We start from the raw sequence: 17,597 nt of genomic DNA on the forward strand, positions 1-17,597 counted from the left end.
CATCTCACTATACCATCTGCATCCTCTCTCTTTTGCAATGCAACTATGATTGTCTCATGCTCATCCATTGAAATTGTCCATAATACCTTATTAGCGGATCTCCCTTTGTATCTTTCTAATTTGATATTAATTATCACAACCAAATGAGAATAGTGTAAAATCTTATTTTTGGATTGGTAGTCTTCAAATGCTGGTAAACCATTTCTTCTTGTTAGGTATCTATGTAGCCAGGTGTCAGCTACAATGACAGACCCAACTGGATATTGAAAACCATCATTGTCTACTTGATGACATATCAATTTTTTCTTAGGTTCCATACATCTAGCAAGCCAATACTCAATCTTCTCATCATTATTACTAGGTGCAATAATAGCATAAACATGTCCTACAAGATAAGATAAAGTAAAGAAACACTTTAATCACATGAGTAAATATGAAAATTATATAAATTGAAGCATGAGATCACAACAAAATCTATTTAAATTGTGCATACTAGGTTCTATGAAGTTTAAAATATGATCATAGTCTTCTGATGCAAAAGTAACATTTTGGCCTTCATTTACTATATCATCTTGAAAATGCATGTCAATATGTGCTAATGATTTTTGTTGCCAATCTTCAACCCATTCTGTATTCTCACATTCTTCCCATTCACCTACAAGACAAAATTGAGAAGAAAAAGAAAGCTCCCTCATCCATATAGTCCAAGTGTCAGAATCTGAACTCCTAAATGAATGCCATTTAGCTAACCCACAAATTATATCATAGTCATATCTTGAAAGGATATTCTTTTCTTCAACTAGGTAGAAGAAACATTTGATTGTAGATTTTTGACTTGATCCCACATATAAATATTTGTTACACCATTTGACAATCTCATGTGAATTTTTTGAATTTAGCTTTTTTCTCAAATTTTAATTGCTCTCTACTAAGGGCTCTCTTCATGCATGCACCAACACTATCATGTTCTCCTTTACCATGTCCAGTCTCAAAAAAAACTCCACACATGTTGGATGTTAGTTTTCCTATGTGTCCTACTCAACCAATAGAACATTTTAGCATTATTGAATTGTCCTATATAATTATCTAACCATATCCAATGTTGTGTCATTTGAATTTGTCTCTCTTTTAAATTATCATAAAAGACCTTGAAACAATATTGGATAAACTCAAATGAATGAATTTTATTATCACTCATATAAAAATGGTACTCTCTCAATATTTTTTGATCCTCCTCTATACTATCAGGTGTAAGCCTATAAACTATATGAACATAAATTGTTACTTGCACTAAATTGTAATATTGTGGTTGGATTTCTTCTTGTAGTGCAAGTGTGTAGTTCTCTACAAAGTCAACAACTGAAAGTATAGTAACAATTGGAAATGTATTCTTACATATTTGAAATTGTCCATCAAGCCATCTAGCATATTGAGAGTGCTTACCATATTTTGGTATGATCACACTCTTAAACTTATCCATAAATGCATTATAACTAACTTTATCTGTAACTAGATCACACCTTCTTCCAATCTTCCCATCCTTCAATAGATATTCAATAGTTTTGAATCTTTTTACCTCAACTAATTGTTGTCCAAAAGTAGTCAAAGAATTTTCATGAAAACATTCATCTAACAAAGAAAGATTGCTGCACATATCACATGAATTAGAAAAGACATGCATTGAAAAGAAAGTATTGATCATTAGGTGGCTTAGAAAAAAAATCTGATATGAAATCCTTTATAGTTTGAGGTGGTATTTTTATACCACATTCTTGCAACATTTCTTTACTATGCATGGTATGATGTATAGATCAGAATACATCATAATAGAAATGAAATTGAATATGAGTTTTACAACATCATGTGATTCTTTCCTTGTTAATCCTTACATACCATGGTTTACACTTTTGAAAAGATCTTTGACTAATGGTAATATTTAATACCTTACCATCTACAAATTTTCTAAACAATTCAGTTTGAGTCATGTCCAAAAGGTGTTTACAATGTAGATCATGTATTTTTGACTCAATTCTCAATTTAAGAACATCTCTTGAATTAGGTGATACTCTTGTATTATCATGTCAAAAATTTTCAATCAAACTTTTGACTTCACTAGTAAGTTTCATATCACATCTTGGGAGTCTACCACTAGAAGTCCATAAAATATTTGCTAGATCACATTCTAAGTTAACCCTTTGGTTTGAAGCTCCTTATAAAGTCTTATGATTCACATTAAGATATCCACTTATGTTGCTAATCAACCTTTTTTCAGATGTTGATTTGTTAACTAAAGTTGTTGTTATTGCTCGTTGTGCTACATTCTTATCTTTAGAGTGACTTCTTTTTCTGATAACATCAAAGGCACTAGTAATAGTGGATACAACTTGTTTTAAAGAATCATTTTTATTCTTGTGTTTTGCATATATTCCCAACCTTCTCATTACTTTTCACATTTTAGACATTTTAATTAGTTGCAACATCAACTGACATTGAAATCCAAATTTCTTATTATGAAAAAAATGCCTATACAATCTATTAGCATGTGTCTTAATTTGTCTTCATGAAATCAATCCCTCATGATTATCTAGCACATCATTAGGAATATGAAAATTATGTTTAGACACTTTACTATCATTCTAACATGTTTGTTGAGTAGTTGGTGTTTCTATGTGTACATTCATGCAATTTTTATTTTCAATTGACATTTCATTTTCATTGTTATTTAGGATTTGAATTTCATTTTCAATTTTTCTTGGTATTTATTTTGGGGCATGCATTTCAATTGGAGTTTTTTTGTGCATGATTGTTTGACAATTTATTCTCATGAAGAAAATCTAAATTGTTTAAATCATAACCTACTTCTAAAAAATCACCAATTTCATCATGATAAAAAATTTGAGGGTTTGGAGACACACCTGTACTGAATGCATGATTAGAATATGCACCTAAATTATCTTGTATTGGGTTCTCTTCTTTGAACTCTTCATCCATTGTGGTATCCTCAATGTCTTTCTGCATTGAAACATTGTTCAAGTCTCTAATTCTTTGTCTTCTTCATGCTTCATTCTCTTTATGTTCTACATTCTCCTTATCTATTAGAACTTTTTCTTTCTTTCTTTTTTTGTTGTTTTGATCCCATGTTTGCACCAATTTTGAATTTGAATTAGTAGCTTGCAAATTGTATAAGAAGACAAGAAAACAAAATAACTATGACAGAATTTGCTATTGCAGATTGAAACTATTATTCAATCATTTCAATCATTGAAAGTCGGTCTATAGAGCAACTTTTGGGGTCCAAAAAGTACATAAGAAATAGGTACCCAATTTTTTAAAAATTGGGTATTTGATTTTTAAAAATTGGGTACCTACTTACAAATCAGGTACCCAATTTTAAAATAATTGGGTACCTGATTCTTACAATAGTTGAAACACAATCGAGCACCCAATTTTTGAATTACAAATCAGGTACCTGATTCTTGAGACATGAGTGGGAATTTGGTATGGCACATGACTTTTGCATGGGGTTTTGCCTTGGGGAAAGACATGGCATAGACTTGGTCCCACCAAGCCATGCCTTTATGATCCATTTTTTTCTAAGGCATTTAATCGACAATTTTTGGCATTGTCATAATTTTTTTATAGTCATCCTCATTGAATTTTTTGATGAAACAAAAACCCATTATAGGTCTTACTAGTCTAATTCCAAAAATGTAAATTTTATAGTGTTATTAGTTCATTTGCTATTTTTCCATTATTTATTAATCAAAACTATCTCTTAAATGTTAAAAAGTGACATTCACTAAAACTTTAATAACTTTTTTATTTTATAATTTTTCTTAAATTAATTTATGTGTCATCAATCTACATACAATTCTTTTGAGGTTTATTTATTTTATTTTTTTGAAAAAAGTGAGATTTTGATCAAATTATGTGGTTTGTACATGAGAGGTTTTAAAATTTACCTTTATAGCCAATTAATAATTAATAATAATAAAATTATTCAATAAAAAATTAAGAAAAAATGTAGTGCTTGCCCCTAATTCACATATCTATTATCATTGTTGAACTCTTTTAGGCCAGTTTTATGCTTGATGTCTAGAGATTATTAGTTATTGTTTCAAATTTAGTTGATTATATGTTGAGATTATTTGGTATGCTATATTTCATGTATGCATGATGATTATTGTAGTGCTTATAGTCATTGATGATGGTTAGTTAGATGGTTTATTATCACATGTATTTTCTTATGGATACTTACCCCATACTTGCATGTGTATGGTGTGCATTTATTATCTTTATGTATGGCATTTCTGATGTGGTTAAGGAAGGGAGTCATAGTCACCTACTAGTCGGGATCTATATGATACACCACTTCCTACCATTTTCTATTTAGCTTAGAATATGGTGTTTGTACATGCAAGAATTTTATGTAGGTTGCAGGTACTGAGTATCGACTTTCCTGAATTGCCAAGATGAGCGCACTCTATCACATTATCTCAATGGTAAGAGAGGGGAGATAAATTCTTAAGTCCAAATACTAAACCTTTAAGCCATCTATCCTAACTGAAAAATTAGGACAAGTATCTGAGTCAAGTACCCTCTGAATGCATCAAATGATGTTAATTCGTGATTATAACTATTTAGTTTGATTTTGTGTGTTTTTCTATGATGGGTTTTCGTATTTTACTTTATGAGTCTTTGGTGGATTTTCTATTAATTAAGTCTAATTAAAAGACTAAATTAATAATTTAATTTAATAAAAAATTATTATGACATTTTAATGTTTAATTATATTTAACTAATTGAGAATTTAATTAAATAAAAAGAATTAAATTTGGAGATAAAAGTTATAAAAATAAATTTAGAACATGATAATATTTATTTAATTTAGTAATAATATATTTAGAGTTTATTTATAAATAAATGCTAAATATTATTGTTATTTAAGTTAATAAATATTTATCAAATTAAACATTCAAAAATAAATAAATAAATGAAAAGATATTAAATTATTAAAAGATTTTAGTTCACATGATGCGTGCATAAGATTAAAATAAAATAAAATAATTAAAAAGATAAAACACGTGAACTTAATTAAGATATTTTAATACAGTGTGCATTAAATTAAAAAGTAATAAATTAAGATATTGCTATCAAGATTTAACTGTGTGATTTTTGAGTCAAACTCATTGACCCATGTTTCATGAGTAGTGATTCAACATGAATCCATCTCTCATGAGAATAAATATCTTGAGAAATGGATTCATGTTGAATCACTACTCATGAAACATGGGTCAATGAGTTTGACTCAAAAATCAAACAGTTAAATCCTGATAGCAATATCACAATTTGACTAGTTGTGGAAATTATCTCCTACTTAGTAATAAATTAAGTTAAAAAGAAGTCAAGTGGAAATTAAATAAAGTAATTTAATAATTCATTTGACATGCATGAAAAAGATTAATAAAAGTTAAATTAGAGTTGAAGTCTTGTGAGAAAGGAGTCCTCTTGGGTGAATGCACAATCAGTGCCCTGATTTGAGGAGAGAACTCCTTATCACCAATTGAAGGTTCATTTTTCAAGAGAGACGAATTTGGATGTGAATTTTTGGGAAGCAAATTTGGAAGAAAATTTTGGGAAGAGAAAAAGAATTCTCAGAAGAGAGAAGGATTAGGGAAGGATTAGAGAGAAGAAATTTCTCCCATCGATCTTCTAGAGTTTTGTGTATTAGCATCAAACTCAAGTAGGGTCTTGTGTTTTGATCGCTAAATGAAATATGAAATTTGGTATCCCTATCTACATCGTGTTTGTGGAATATTTTTTCCAAGTTTCATGTGTACAAATCTTTCTACCCTCTGCTCTATATCTTTTGATTCCTCGAATTGAATTTCCTCTGCATGCGTAGAGTTCAAAACATCATTAGAACCCTTGTTTAGTAAATCCTTAAAAAAAAATGAAGAATAAACAGGAAGGGGATTGAAATAACATGTAATTTTTATATTGAAATTTGATTGCTTTGCTAAGTTCTTCCTATCAGAATATGGGTGGGAATTCTGGTAAAAATATATATATTAAAAAATATATATTTATTTATAATAATAAATAAATATTATTAAACTAAATATTATTGGAGAAGGTTTTTTTTTAATAAACAAAATTATTTTTAAAATATATATATAAATATCCTAGAGGGGGTGGATTTCTTATAATTTAAAATTTATAATATTAAAAAAAATGCATATAAAATAATTTTTAAAAAAAAAATCTTTTAACTTACCCCACATACCTGCCGATGACATATTAATGGGGTTGCAGTAGTAGGGTACCCTACTATGCGTAGCAGTAGTACAATTGTTGTCTACGACATCAAAGGTATTGGTTGCCGCAGGTACCAAGGCCGGCGAGCCTTTAAATAAATGTATATAGTTTTTTCTTAAAATCTTTTTTTTTTAATGATTTAAAGTAGTATAATTTAATTTAAATTTTATAAATAATTTTTTATAATTTATAATATATAATTTATTAAATTATATTTATTTAATATTTTAATATTAATTTTATTATTATTTAATAATGTTAATTAAGGGGTTTCAATCATTAAATTAATTTGTAAATGAAATTATTAGTATCATTATTAATTATTTATGTTTAATAATTAATAAGACATTCGGGGAAGTAATAGATTTTTTTTAATACATATTAATGAGCTTAAAATATTTTATATATATGATAAATAAATTTAAAAGAAGGTTAATTAAATGTTGTTAATGTTGTTATTATCTCATTAATAAAATAATAGTTATTTTATTAAATAAATTAAGAATAAGTTATTAAAGAAGTTAATGATAAATACATAAAAGTTTTAATTATTTATTATTAAAATACTTTTGGGGAGCAAAACTGATTATTGTAATTTTGATAATATACTTAAGTTATTGTTAAAATAAATTTAGAATCATAAATTGTGCAGTAATATGAATATTTTATATAATTAATAATTAATTTAATTAAATATAATTTAATTAAGATTAATTCATAATGAAAGATGACCGATTAAGCTCTAAAATTTATTTAATTATTATAATGTCAATTTTAATAAAATTATAGATTATTATATTTGGAAATCAATAGGTATTGTTTTAATAACTTATATAAATAAATTACCCTTGGGTTATTTTTAGGAAATTGACTTAAAATCAATAAGGGTGAATTCTAACTAAGAACGAGTTAATTCACAAGGGTAAACTATGAATTTCATCCACTTAAACTATATGTCAAAATGAAAATTGAAACCTTATTGTTTAACTCAAAACTATGTGCTTTCAAAACAAACCAATCTATGAGATTATTATGTTTTCTAGGTATTGTCTATGTTTTGGGGTTTTCGAGTTGTCCTAGCTTTGAACAGTCTTAGGTTGTTACCAGAGGCTTGGGGGTTATGTGATTGTGATCTCATGCTGATTTAATCTCACTCTTTTCATCCCAACCATGGCAATGTGATTAGGTATGGTCTATGACATGTTTGTATTTATTATTTGTTATTGCTTTCCAGTCTTCTTATGTGAAGCTAAGGTGTATGTTTATGAGATACCTGACTTAACTATTTTTGAGTCCTCAATCAATTATACTTGGCTTACTTTCTAGTCACCTTGATGGGACTAAAGTGTTTTCTTTGATCTTGATGATGTCACGTTGTGACATGTTTGACTTGACCATTTTGGAGTCTTTGATCAGTATTAATTTGGAATGCTTTCCAATTGCTCGTTGAGAATTGATGGATGTTGTGATTTATCTTTGATGCCTTTCAGTTGTTTATAGAGAACTGTTGTGACTACTATGATTATCTTTTAGTGAATTCTAATTGTTAGTGGAGAACTGATGTGAATATTGTGGATTATCTTTTGATATTTTTCAATCGCTTATATAGGATTGAGGTGATTTTATATGATTCTTTGATTTGTGATTTCATGAGCTTAGGGTAGGTTATCTATATGTAGTGTTGAGAAGTTGCTTGCAATGGGGGATGGGGGCCCTAAGTGGCTCTGGGGATATTATTTTAATAAGTGAAAACATTGCACTAAATGGGGACTAAAATGAACCTAATAAGATAATTGTATGTTCTCACCCATGCCTCGAGTGCTAGTACAAACTAGAATGGGGGTAGAGAGAACACTTGGTTACAAACTTGCATTCCATAGTATGCCTTGTCAGTACAAGAGGATACTAGTTTCCACATAGGGATCACTAGGGGCCCTAGAGTCCTAAGCTAACTGCCAGGGTATCTTCTACGTGATTCATGTGATGACACTTGTCTACTTACATAGTAGGTTTCATGTGTGTCTTGTGTGCCTTTGGGACTTAGATGTTGATCTATTTTAGAACCTTTGAGTTAGTGTACTTTTAGGATTTCCTGGACTTAGAGAGTACTTGTGATATGTGATTTGATATCTTATTTGGGACTTGAGACTATCTCCTCGGTGTGGTGGGAGTGGGCCATTTAAGTTCCACATAGTTGGGTGGTAGTGCTTTTTCACTCTTACCATTGAGATCCATTTGTAGTCATTGTGGTTGGAGCTTCTTGGGATGCTTTTTTATAATGATTAGGTGATTTTATTTACTGATGCATTTCCTCATATTGATGATTAGCATGCAATAGGTGATGTTATCTGCTTGGAGGATCATCTTATGTTGTATTCTTGTATGTTAGATTTTCTTATGATTATTTTGTAGTATGTTTAGTAGTGATGTCCCTATTACTATAGTACTGATGATCTTATTGGTGACTTGAGATGTTATGCATGGGGGATGCCTAGGGCCCATGATTGTCTAATGATGCTATTGATGGTTGGGAGGAACTACACACTTAGTTAGCTATGTTTTATGATGGATAGTTGTATTTCATGTTGGATATTTATATCTTTTATGATGGATGAATGTATCGTGTATGGTAGATGGTTTCATTTATTTTTACTATATGTTGTATCATGGATTCAAGGAGGATGATGTATTTCTATTTTTACATATGTATATTCTTTTAGCCTTTCATACCCTGTGACATGTATAGTGGATGATTGAGCATTCCAAATGAATTTGTCAAGAGGCATTTGGAACAAATGTATATTATGGACATTGGACTTTTCAATTATTTTTTCATATGTAGGTGGTAGTTGTTAGACTTAGTTTTAGTTAAATTTAAATGTGACTCAATGTCATTGGATCCTTAATGAATGTAACCTATTATATATGCTTTAGTTGATTGTATGTTATTGCTTCTACTACTATGTGTTTGATGTGTATGTTATCTTTCTTGTAAAAAAAAAAAATGTGTTTAGACAACTTAGTAATACTTTAAGTTAATTCTTTTGGATCCCTTGGTGGGGTGTTACAAAAAATATTGTCATTAATCTTAGGTGTATTAGCTATCTCCATTTAAAAAGATTTGTGAAAATTCATTTATTTGTGTCAGATTATGGTGTCCATACATGAGCTTGGTATGGTCTTCAAATATGCATTTTAAAAAAGTGGTTTTTAAAGATCCATACCAAAAAAATAATCTATCATATGAGAACACAAATAAATTACATATTCAAAAACTAAATTCTGAACACTAAAAATGTTATTTTTGAAGTTTTTTAATAGTCAATCTCTAAATGCCTCCAGTTTTGACATCAATTGACAAAAAAATTTCAAAAATAGGAAATTTTTTTTCACTTTTTGGCCAAAAGTGAGACCCAACTTCTTGCACTGACCCAAGTAAGGGGTCCCTATTCCTAGTCAAAATGGGGCATGCATTGTGAAACCACAACAAATAGCCCCAACAAAAAAAAAGAAATATGTTTATTCTTCTTTTCATCCTTAAGAACCAATGGAACCATTTTAGAGCCATCCTTCCAAAATGTGTACGTATTTTTCTCCCCATCGTGTATGACCTTCTGTCATACTACCATGGTCTTTGCAACAACATATGGAAACCATCCATAGGGATAACATCACACCATATTTTGAATCCTTATAAAAAAATTCTATGGTGAATCTAACTAAACATCTTTTATCAATTTTTGCACTTCATTTCCTTTCTTAAACCATGCAATATGATAAGGACGAGGATGCTTCTCACATTGTGAATTTTATTTCTCTATGATTTCTCTAGATACCATATTCTCACAGCTACCCCCATCAATAATAACTTGACATACCTTTCCACTAGAAGTGCATCTAATTCTAAAAATGTTGACCTCTAGAGCCAAAAATCATCAAAGATCTTTGCACGACGTTCATCTTTTCCTAGAATGATCATTGATCTCCTCATTGTGAGGGTTTCTTCCATGTTTGGTGAAACTTCTTCTTCCTCCTCTTCTAGCTGAACTAAGTTCACTTGAGGTTTTCTTCCTTGATTTAGTTTAGGCATGTTATAATTTGAGCATTCAAAGGCTCTATGTCCTTCTTCTCCACATCTAAAATAAGTAAAGGGCCTCTGTTGGTTTTCCCATCCTCTTCCACTACCATAACCTCATCCTTGTTGAAATTCCCTTCCTCTTTCATGTTTTATAGGATCTTTTCTAGAATTTGTATTTCTTTCAAATCCTTGGGAGGATTTTCCTCAATCATAATTAGAACCTACTCAAAATGGTGTTGAGGGATGCCTTCTTCCTCCTCTATTCCTTTGATTGTACTATCAATGCTATTTTTCTTTAACCTTTAGGGCTAGTTGGTAGGCTTCTTCCATACTACTAATATGATGCATGCTCAACTCATCTTGGATAGAAAATTTTAGGCCATTTATGTACCTAGAAGCCATATGCTCTATTCTCATGTATTACTTATAGAATTCAGTTGTGTACTCTTCTATAGGGAAAAAATTCTACTCCAAATTTTAGAACTTACGTAAGAGGGTTTGTGAATAATCCAAGGATAATAACTTTTCTCAAAGCTTTTTCTCCATCTTACTCCACATTTTGATCTTTTCCTTTTATTTTCTAGTTATTCCTTCTAGAGGTGATCCCATCATATCTTTGCATGTCCTTTCATTTTTTGCATGCAAATTTCATCTTCTTTTCCTCCACCATAGGCTTCCATGTAAAAAAATTCCCCATCTCATTTAGCCAGTCTATCAACTCTTCTGTCTTAAAACTACCAACATAGTTTGAAACTTTAATCTTCATCCCTTCAGTTTTACCTTCTAGATCTCAAAGAACTCTATCTTCATAGCTCAACTCTTCCAAGTTCCCTTCATTTCAATTCACACCTCTTCCATTTCCCTCTTCATCTAATTCATTCTCTCCTTGTATTATCAATATTCCTTGATTATTTATTTGCTCATTCAGCCACTCAATCTACCTCTACATATCCAACATAAATATTTGAATTGGAGTGACACCTCCTCTTCCTCCTCCTCTTCCTCTTCCTCTCCCAACCATCTTCCTACTCTAATGCCAAATGATGTAGCCCAAACCCTTCAAAACAACAACTGAGAAAATTACACAACAAAGAAGTTCAAAATGACAGATTCTTCATTAAACTTTTCCAACTCTACTTTCTCGCCACAATGAAAGAAAAAAAATACTTATTACAATTTTGAAAATTACCATATTTGGAATATTTTTAAGAAAAATAGATTTTTCCATTTTTGGTAATTTTCAAAACCCATCCTACAAATCTTGATTTATCCCAAGAAGAGCCCCAAACTAAGGCAAGATGAATTGTCAGCTAATCTATGGAATCAAGGATATGATTTTGGAATTATGATTTCAGGTTTATTACAAATTATTTAATTGTATGTATATACCAATATATGCATATAATAATTATATAAATATATTAATTTTATGTATCTTGTGATTTTTAATGCACTATGGATTTAGATATAGCTCTTGGTGTTTTTGTATTTTCACAATGAAGACATTGATGAAGATAGACCTATCATTTCTTAGGTTTTGTGATAATATTATCTATATTAAAAATTAAATAGTACAATCTAATTGGTACATGATTTCAACACCTTTGAGGACTAAAGGACTATGAGAGACCTTATAATCTATCTTATTATTACACCTTAATTTAAAGGCATGTATGTACTTATAAATAGATCTATTGATAATTTATGTCAAAGATTCAAATGCATTGTAGATGTACTATGTTATTCTACTTGAAAATTGAATAGGTAAAGAAAAATAACATGATTTTTCATTTTTTTTTTTTATAAAGGTGGGATTACACCAGACATGAAATGTTAGTTCTATGGTTTTCATGCTAGAAGGATGTGATGGTTAAGGTGTATGGGTACAATCTCAATATTAAGGAGCATTTAGTGAATGTGATTATGCCTTCCATGAAAGGAAAGAGGCTTTTTAAGGACCAAGAGTCCTCTAGTGTTAAGTTTTATTTTTATTTAGTCATTTTCCTTTGGGGTGACTAATCATTGGTGAGTAGTTATTTTGTCACTTATTTAGTAGTTTCTATTTAGGTAAAAGGAAATTTAGTCACTTATTTAGTCATTTATTTGGTAGTTTATTTAGTCAACTTTATTTGGTTAATCTTGTGATTTTACCTAATGAGAAAATTAGTCACTTGTTTAGTCTCCTATAGTTGTAATTTACAAATAAATATTAAAACGTAATTAGTTTTAGTCACATGACTAAACATTTTAGTGGTGTGATTAATTATTTTAGTCATGTAGTCACATATTTGCCAAAATATACTAGTGAATTGTTGAGTGTTGTGAATGTTAATTCCTATCCAAAATCCAATTTCTTTCTTATGATGAATCACTCTACTAAGACCCTCTACAATTATAATAAATAAGAAAGGAGATAGTGCATCTCTTTGTGTCACCCACCAAGAAGATGTGAAAAATAGTAAGGAGAACCATTTACAAGGACTAAAATTTTGGCCCCTAAAATGCATGAAAAAAGCCATCTAATCCATTTCCTATGAAAATCCATTATTTATATAAGTTTTCTAAGAAAAGAATAGTTGAATATGTTATTGGCCTTCAACATTAGCTAGTTTCAAAATCATAATAGGAGACTTGGATGTTGAAATAGAGTATAGCACCTCATGAGCCACCAAAGCCCCTTCCATCAACTCCCTACCTCTAACGAACATCTTATAAATGGTGTTATAAAATGAAATTGATCTAAAATCTCCAAAGGATTTGGGTTGAGAGCATTTAGGAATCAATGATATGAAGATAGTGTTAAATTGCTTTAAGATATGGCTATGAATCCTTGATTCCTCAACTACTTTCCAAATATCTTGCCCCATAAGCACCGAACAATTCTGAAAAAAATAAAATGAGGTAACAACATTTGGGCCTGTACACTTGACAAAACCCATTGTAAATAGTATAGTCTTTAGTTATTCCAAAGAGAAGGACTCCAGCAACATTTGTTTGTCTTATTCTTAGACAAGAGAGGGGAGACAATTGAGAAACTTAGAAAAATCTTGGGGAAGATCTGAATTAGTGAGAAATTTCCCAAAAAAATTAACTACATCCTATTGAATCTAATTTTTCTACTACAACCAATTACCTTTTTTTGTCTTTGATCTAGAAGATTGGGTTTTAATGTCTTTTATCTTTTATAGAAGCATTGAAGAAACTCATTTTTCTATTGCCCTAAATATGTTAGAGTTCTATAGATCTCTAACTCAAATATATCTCTTCATTTGTGAGCATTGTCTCTAATTTCTCTTCAAGCACCTTCTAAGATTCATAAATGTCTTCTGTCAAACTTTATGAAATAAAAATTTCATTATTTTAATGTAATAATAGTTCAATGTTTCTTTTAGTTTCAAAAATGTTTCCAAAGTGAACCTCGTCCCAATATTTCATTTTCATTTTCATGTAGGCCGATCTATTAACTAGTTGGAACATTCTAGAGCTATAGGGGTTGTTTTCCCGCCACTATTGCAGTCACAACAAGAAGTTCTTTTCAAATATCAATCTTTTATCAATTTTGAAATAGGATTTAGGTCTAAAACCATCTGGTGTTAAATGATTCACCAAATAAATAACAAAGTGACTAGATCCAATGAATGGTAGGATGATGGAGAGACGACATCCATACTCTACCACCCAGTGCAGGCTAGGGATTAGTTTATGTAACCTTATTCCAATATGATACTTATTAAATTTTTTATTTTTTTGTCAAATTTTTTTCATGTTACATAATAAATATATTTATATTTAAATTATTGTATGAAAAGTATATAAATAGATATGAAATGAAATTAATTATCACTATTTAAGTTTGATATAATCTATATGTTCTTTAATCTAGTTAATTTGATGGGCTTGTTAGCATTAAGAAAAATATATTTTCAATCTACATTTCAATTAGTTGGTCATCAAATTTTCAAGAGATCTTTATATAATATGATCCACTACTTTGACATTAATATGGGATTAGTGGATTTTTTTAATTATGATATAAATAGTATAAATAATATGAAAAGGTCAAAATGAAACCAAAACAAATTTGAAAATAGGAAAAATCAACCTTTAACTCTTTTTCCCAACACATAAAAAATTAAAAATTAAACTATGCAACTCAAAATGAAGAAAAAATCAAAACAAGAAATTTTTTTGAAGACAAAAATAAACCTAAAATCAATAGCATAAGTCTTTTTTAAACATTGAATATTTTCTTGTATAATAATATTTCTAAAAAGAAAAATTGATGGTTACTACATATTTATAGAACATGTGTCTTAATTTATGGAATATTCTATATTTCTAATTTTTAGTAAAAATTACTAAAAAGGTAATGAAGGAATTTGAGTTGAAAAATACAAGGCAACTAATGTAGAAATTGAACTAATCAATATCGATATTTATTTCTTACTATCAAATAGTGTAAAAATTTGTGTACATGGAAACAAGTAAAAAAATGAAAATAGTAAATATTTATTATTAAAAAATAAAAGTGTTAGATCATCCACATTTATTTAATTAATTACAACACATATGTTAAAATATTATCTAATGCATAATTGATCACATGCTTGCACATTCCTTAATTTAACTTACTTGAGTCCAATTTGGGTTAGTTCAATCTAGTTGCTCTCTATTTTTTACATTGTGCATATCATGTACACTTCTTTGCATATCTAGTTCTTGTTTCCTATTTTTAGTTTGAGTTTTAGTTTTGACAATTTTAGTTTTTTTCAATAAAGAAAGTATTTCATTAATTGTACTTATGTCTCAATTACCATTTTATGAAATCTATATAGAAGTCGAGGGCTATTTTGAGCATATTATTTTTTATAGCAACTCTTGTGTGATGAGCAATTTTCCTTCTATTAGGATTGTGGATTATTCTATCTCTAATTCTAAGTATTTACATCCTAGGCATGAGAAGAAGGATTATGTGACTCATGAGACTGATATGACCCACTCTACCCTAGAGTTTCTCAACAAAGCCAAGGAAAAATTTGATTTATCATTGGGTATCTCTAGCTAGAACTATAATGAAATTTTCTTTCTTGGAAATAAAGTGAATAGACTTGATAAAAATTTGGAGGAGGAAAGTGAATTAAGGATAAAGATAGAAGGAAATTATGATGAAATTTCTAATTAACATAAGGATTTTGAGGATAGTATTAACAAAATCCTTAAGGATAACATCCATTCTTTCATCCTAAGATTGATAAATGACAAAGGAAAAGTTAACAAACAAAGTATTGAGAAAGGGGTTGATCTAAATTGAAAAGATCAAGAATCAGAGACTATAGAGGGGCTCAATAAAAGGACAAGGGGTTGACACAATAGGAATAATTTTAGCACAAATGGACCCTCAAAGAATATCTAAGATGAATCCAATGTGATAGGAATACAGGTGGCTAAAGCTCTTAAGAAACTTGTCTAGGATTGGGTTATATTTTCCTTATCTATTGTCCTTCTTGTTTTAGTGTTTATGCTCATTGTAGTTGGTCTTAGTACTGGTTTTGTTTTTCTTAGTTGTTGGATGGTTGCTAAGTTTTATATTTCTCCAACATATTGTTACTTTTGGTCTTTTTTTATTATCTTATGTAATATGTACAATTTGAACTAGAGTCACATCAAAACCTTTTTTTACCTTAATAAAATAAAGATGCTCCACTTATTCAAAATTTACTTATATATATATATATATATATATATATATATATATATATATATATATATATATATATATATATATATATATATATTCAATTGATAATTCTAGTTATAACCATTTTAAAGTTGTAATGTGTGATTACTATATAACATTTTTTAAAATTAAACTTTGGAAACATAACATGTATCACAAGTGTGTGCTCTTAATATTTTTGAAATTTTAATATAATATAAAACTATTATTATTTTTAAGTACATTATTAACTTTTACCTCTAATGGAAAAGCTAGCATAGTCAAGGTAAGATAGCTTTAGAGTTGCAAACTCAACAAAGGCAATAAATCATTTGAACATCATACTTTAGATTATGTTGACTAGCCTATTTTTTCTAAAATAGTTCAATTTTATTTGTCATGATTTATTTATTTATTTTAAAATATTGATAATAGTAGTGGGTGACCAAAAAATGTACCTTAAGATCGATGTAATCATCCAATCAAAATAAATCTACCTCGACATTATTTCCTAGTCACAATTTTTTTTTTTGAGGGTTATCCATTTCTTAGCACAAAGTATACATTCTCGTGTTCCTTTAATTTTTCAAATGATCTTAATGTGTTTCTATATCATTGTCTTGTAAGGAAGCAAAGGTGTGAATTTTTTTTTCCTACGCTAATCTTGAGAGGGTGACCATGAAAACTTCAATGTAAGTATCACAAAAGATCTCAAGAAATGCATTAACAAATAATAAAAATAACAATGAACAAATGACACAGTGATTACCATGGGGAAACCCTTATAGGACAAAAATCCAACCCTCTAAAACCTGCATAATGTATTATCAAATCAAGAGGACTGCAATACACTTGCAATGCAAGTTCTTACAAGAGCATCATAGTAATCTCAAACTAGGAGATGGGTGAACCCACACTAATGGGTTCCACTTTAGTGGAATGAAGGAACTTCAAAAAGTTTGCCAAATCGTGATTTTGGCTTGTTGCATTTGGTATGGCATGTTCGCGCAAATGTATATAATATGTTCGCGTGAACATATTATCTACATATGTTCATGCGAACATATTGACGCCCAAATTGCTATGTTCATGCAAACATATCTAGATAATATGTTCACATGAACATATGAAAGGAACATTTCTGGCGCTTAAAACTGCAATTTTAACTTTTTCCATTTCATTATCACGGCGACTACTGTTGACTTACGAGTTCAGGCAAACATACAATTTTTACTACCCACACCAGCATCGCCTATCGCTTTCATTCAGATTCTTCATCTTCGGGTATGTCGAAATATTATTAATTCAATGTTTTGAACGCTTTTAAAGCATTTTTTAATGTTTTCAATGCATTTTTAAAATGTTTTTAAAGCATATTTAAATGTTATTTACATTTTCAATGATTTTGAAAGAATATCTAAATGTTAATTTAAAATTTTTATTGTTTATTTATATTAATTTAGAAAACAGTTAAATATTATAAAA

Source organism: Cupressus sempervirens, chromosome 1 (genome assembly GCF_028749045.1).
Source record: "Cupressus sempervirens isolate cs-2001-9-10 chromosome 1, ASM2874904v1, whole genome shotgun sequence".
Classification (NCBI taxonomy): domain Eukaryota; kingdom Viridiplantae; phylum Streptophyta; class Pinopsida; order Cupressales; family Cupressaceae; genus Cupressus; species Cupressus sempervirens.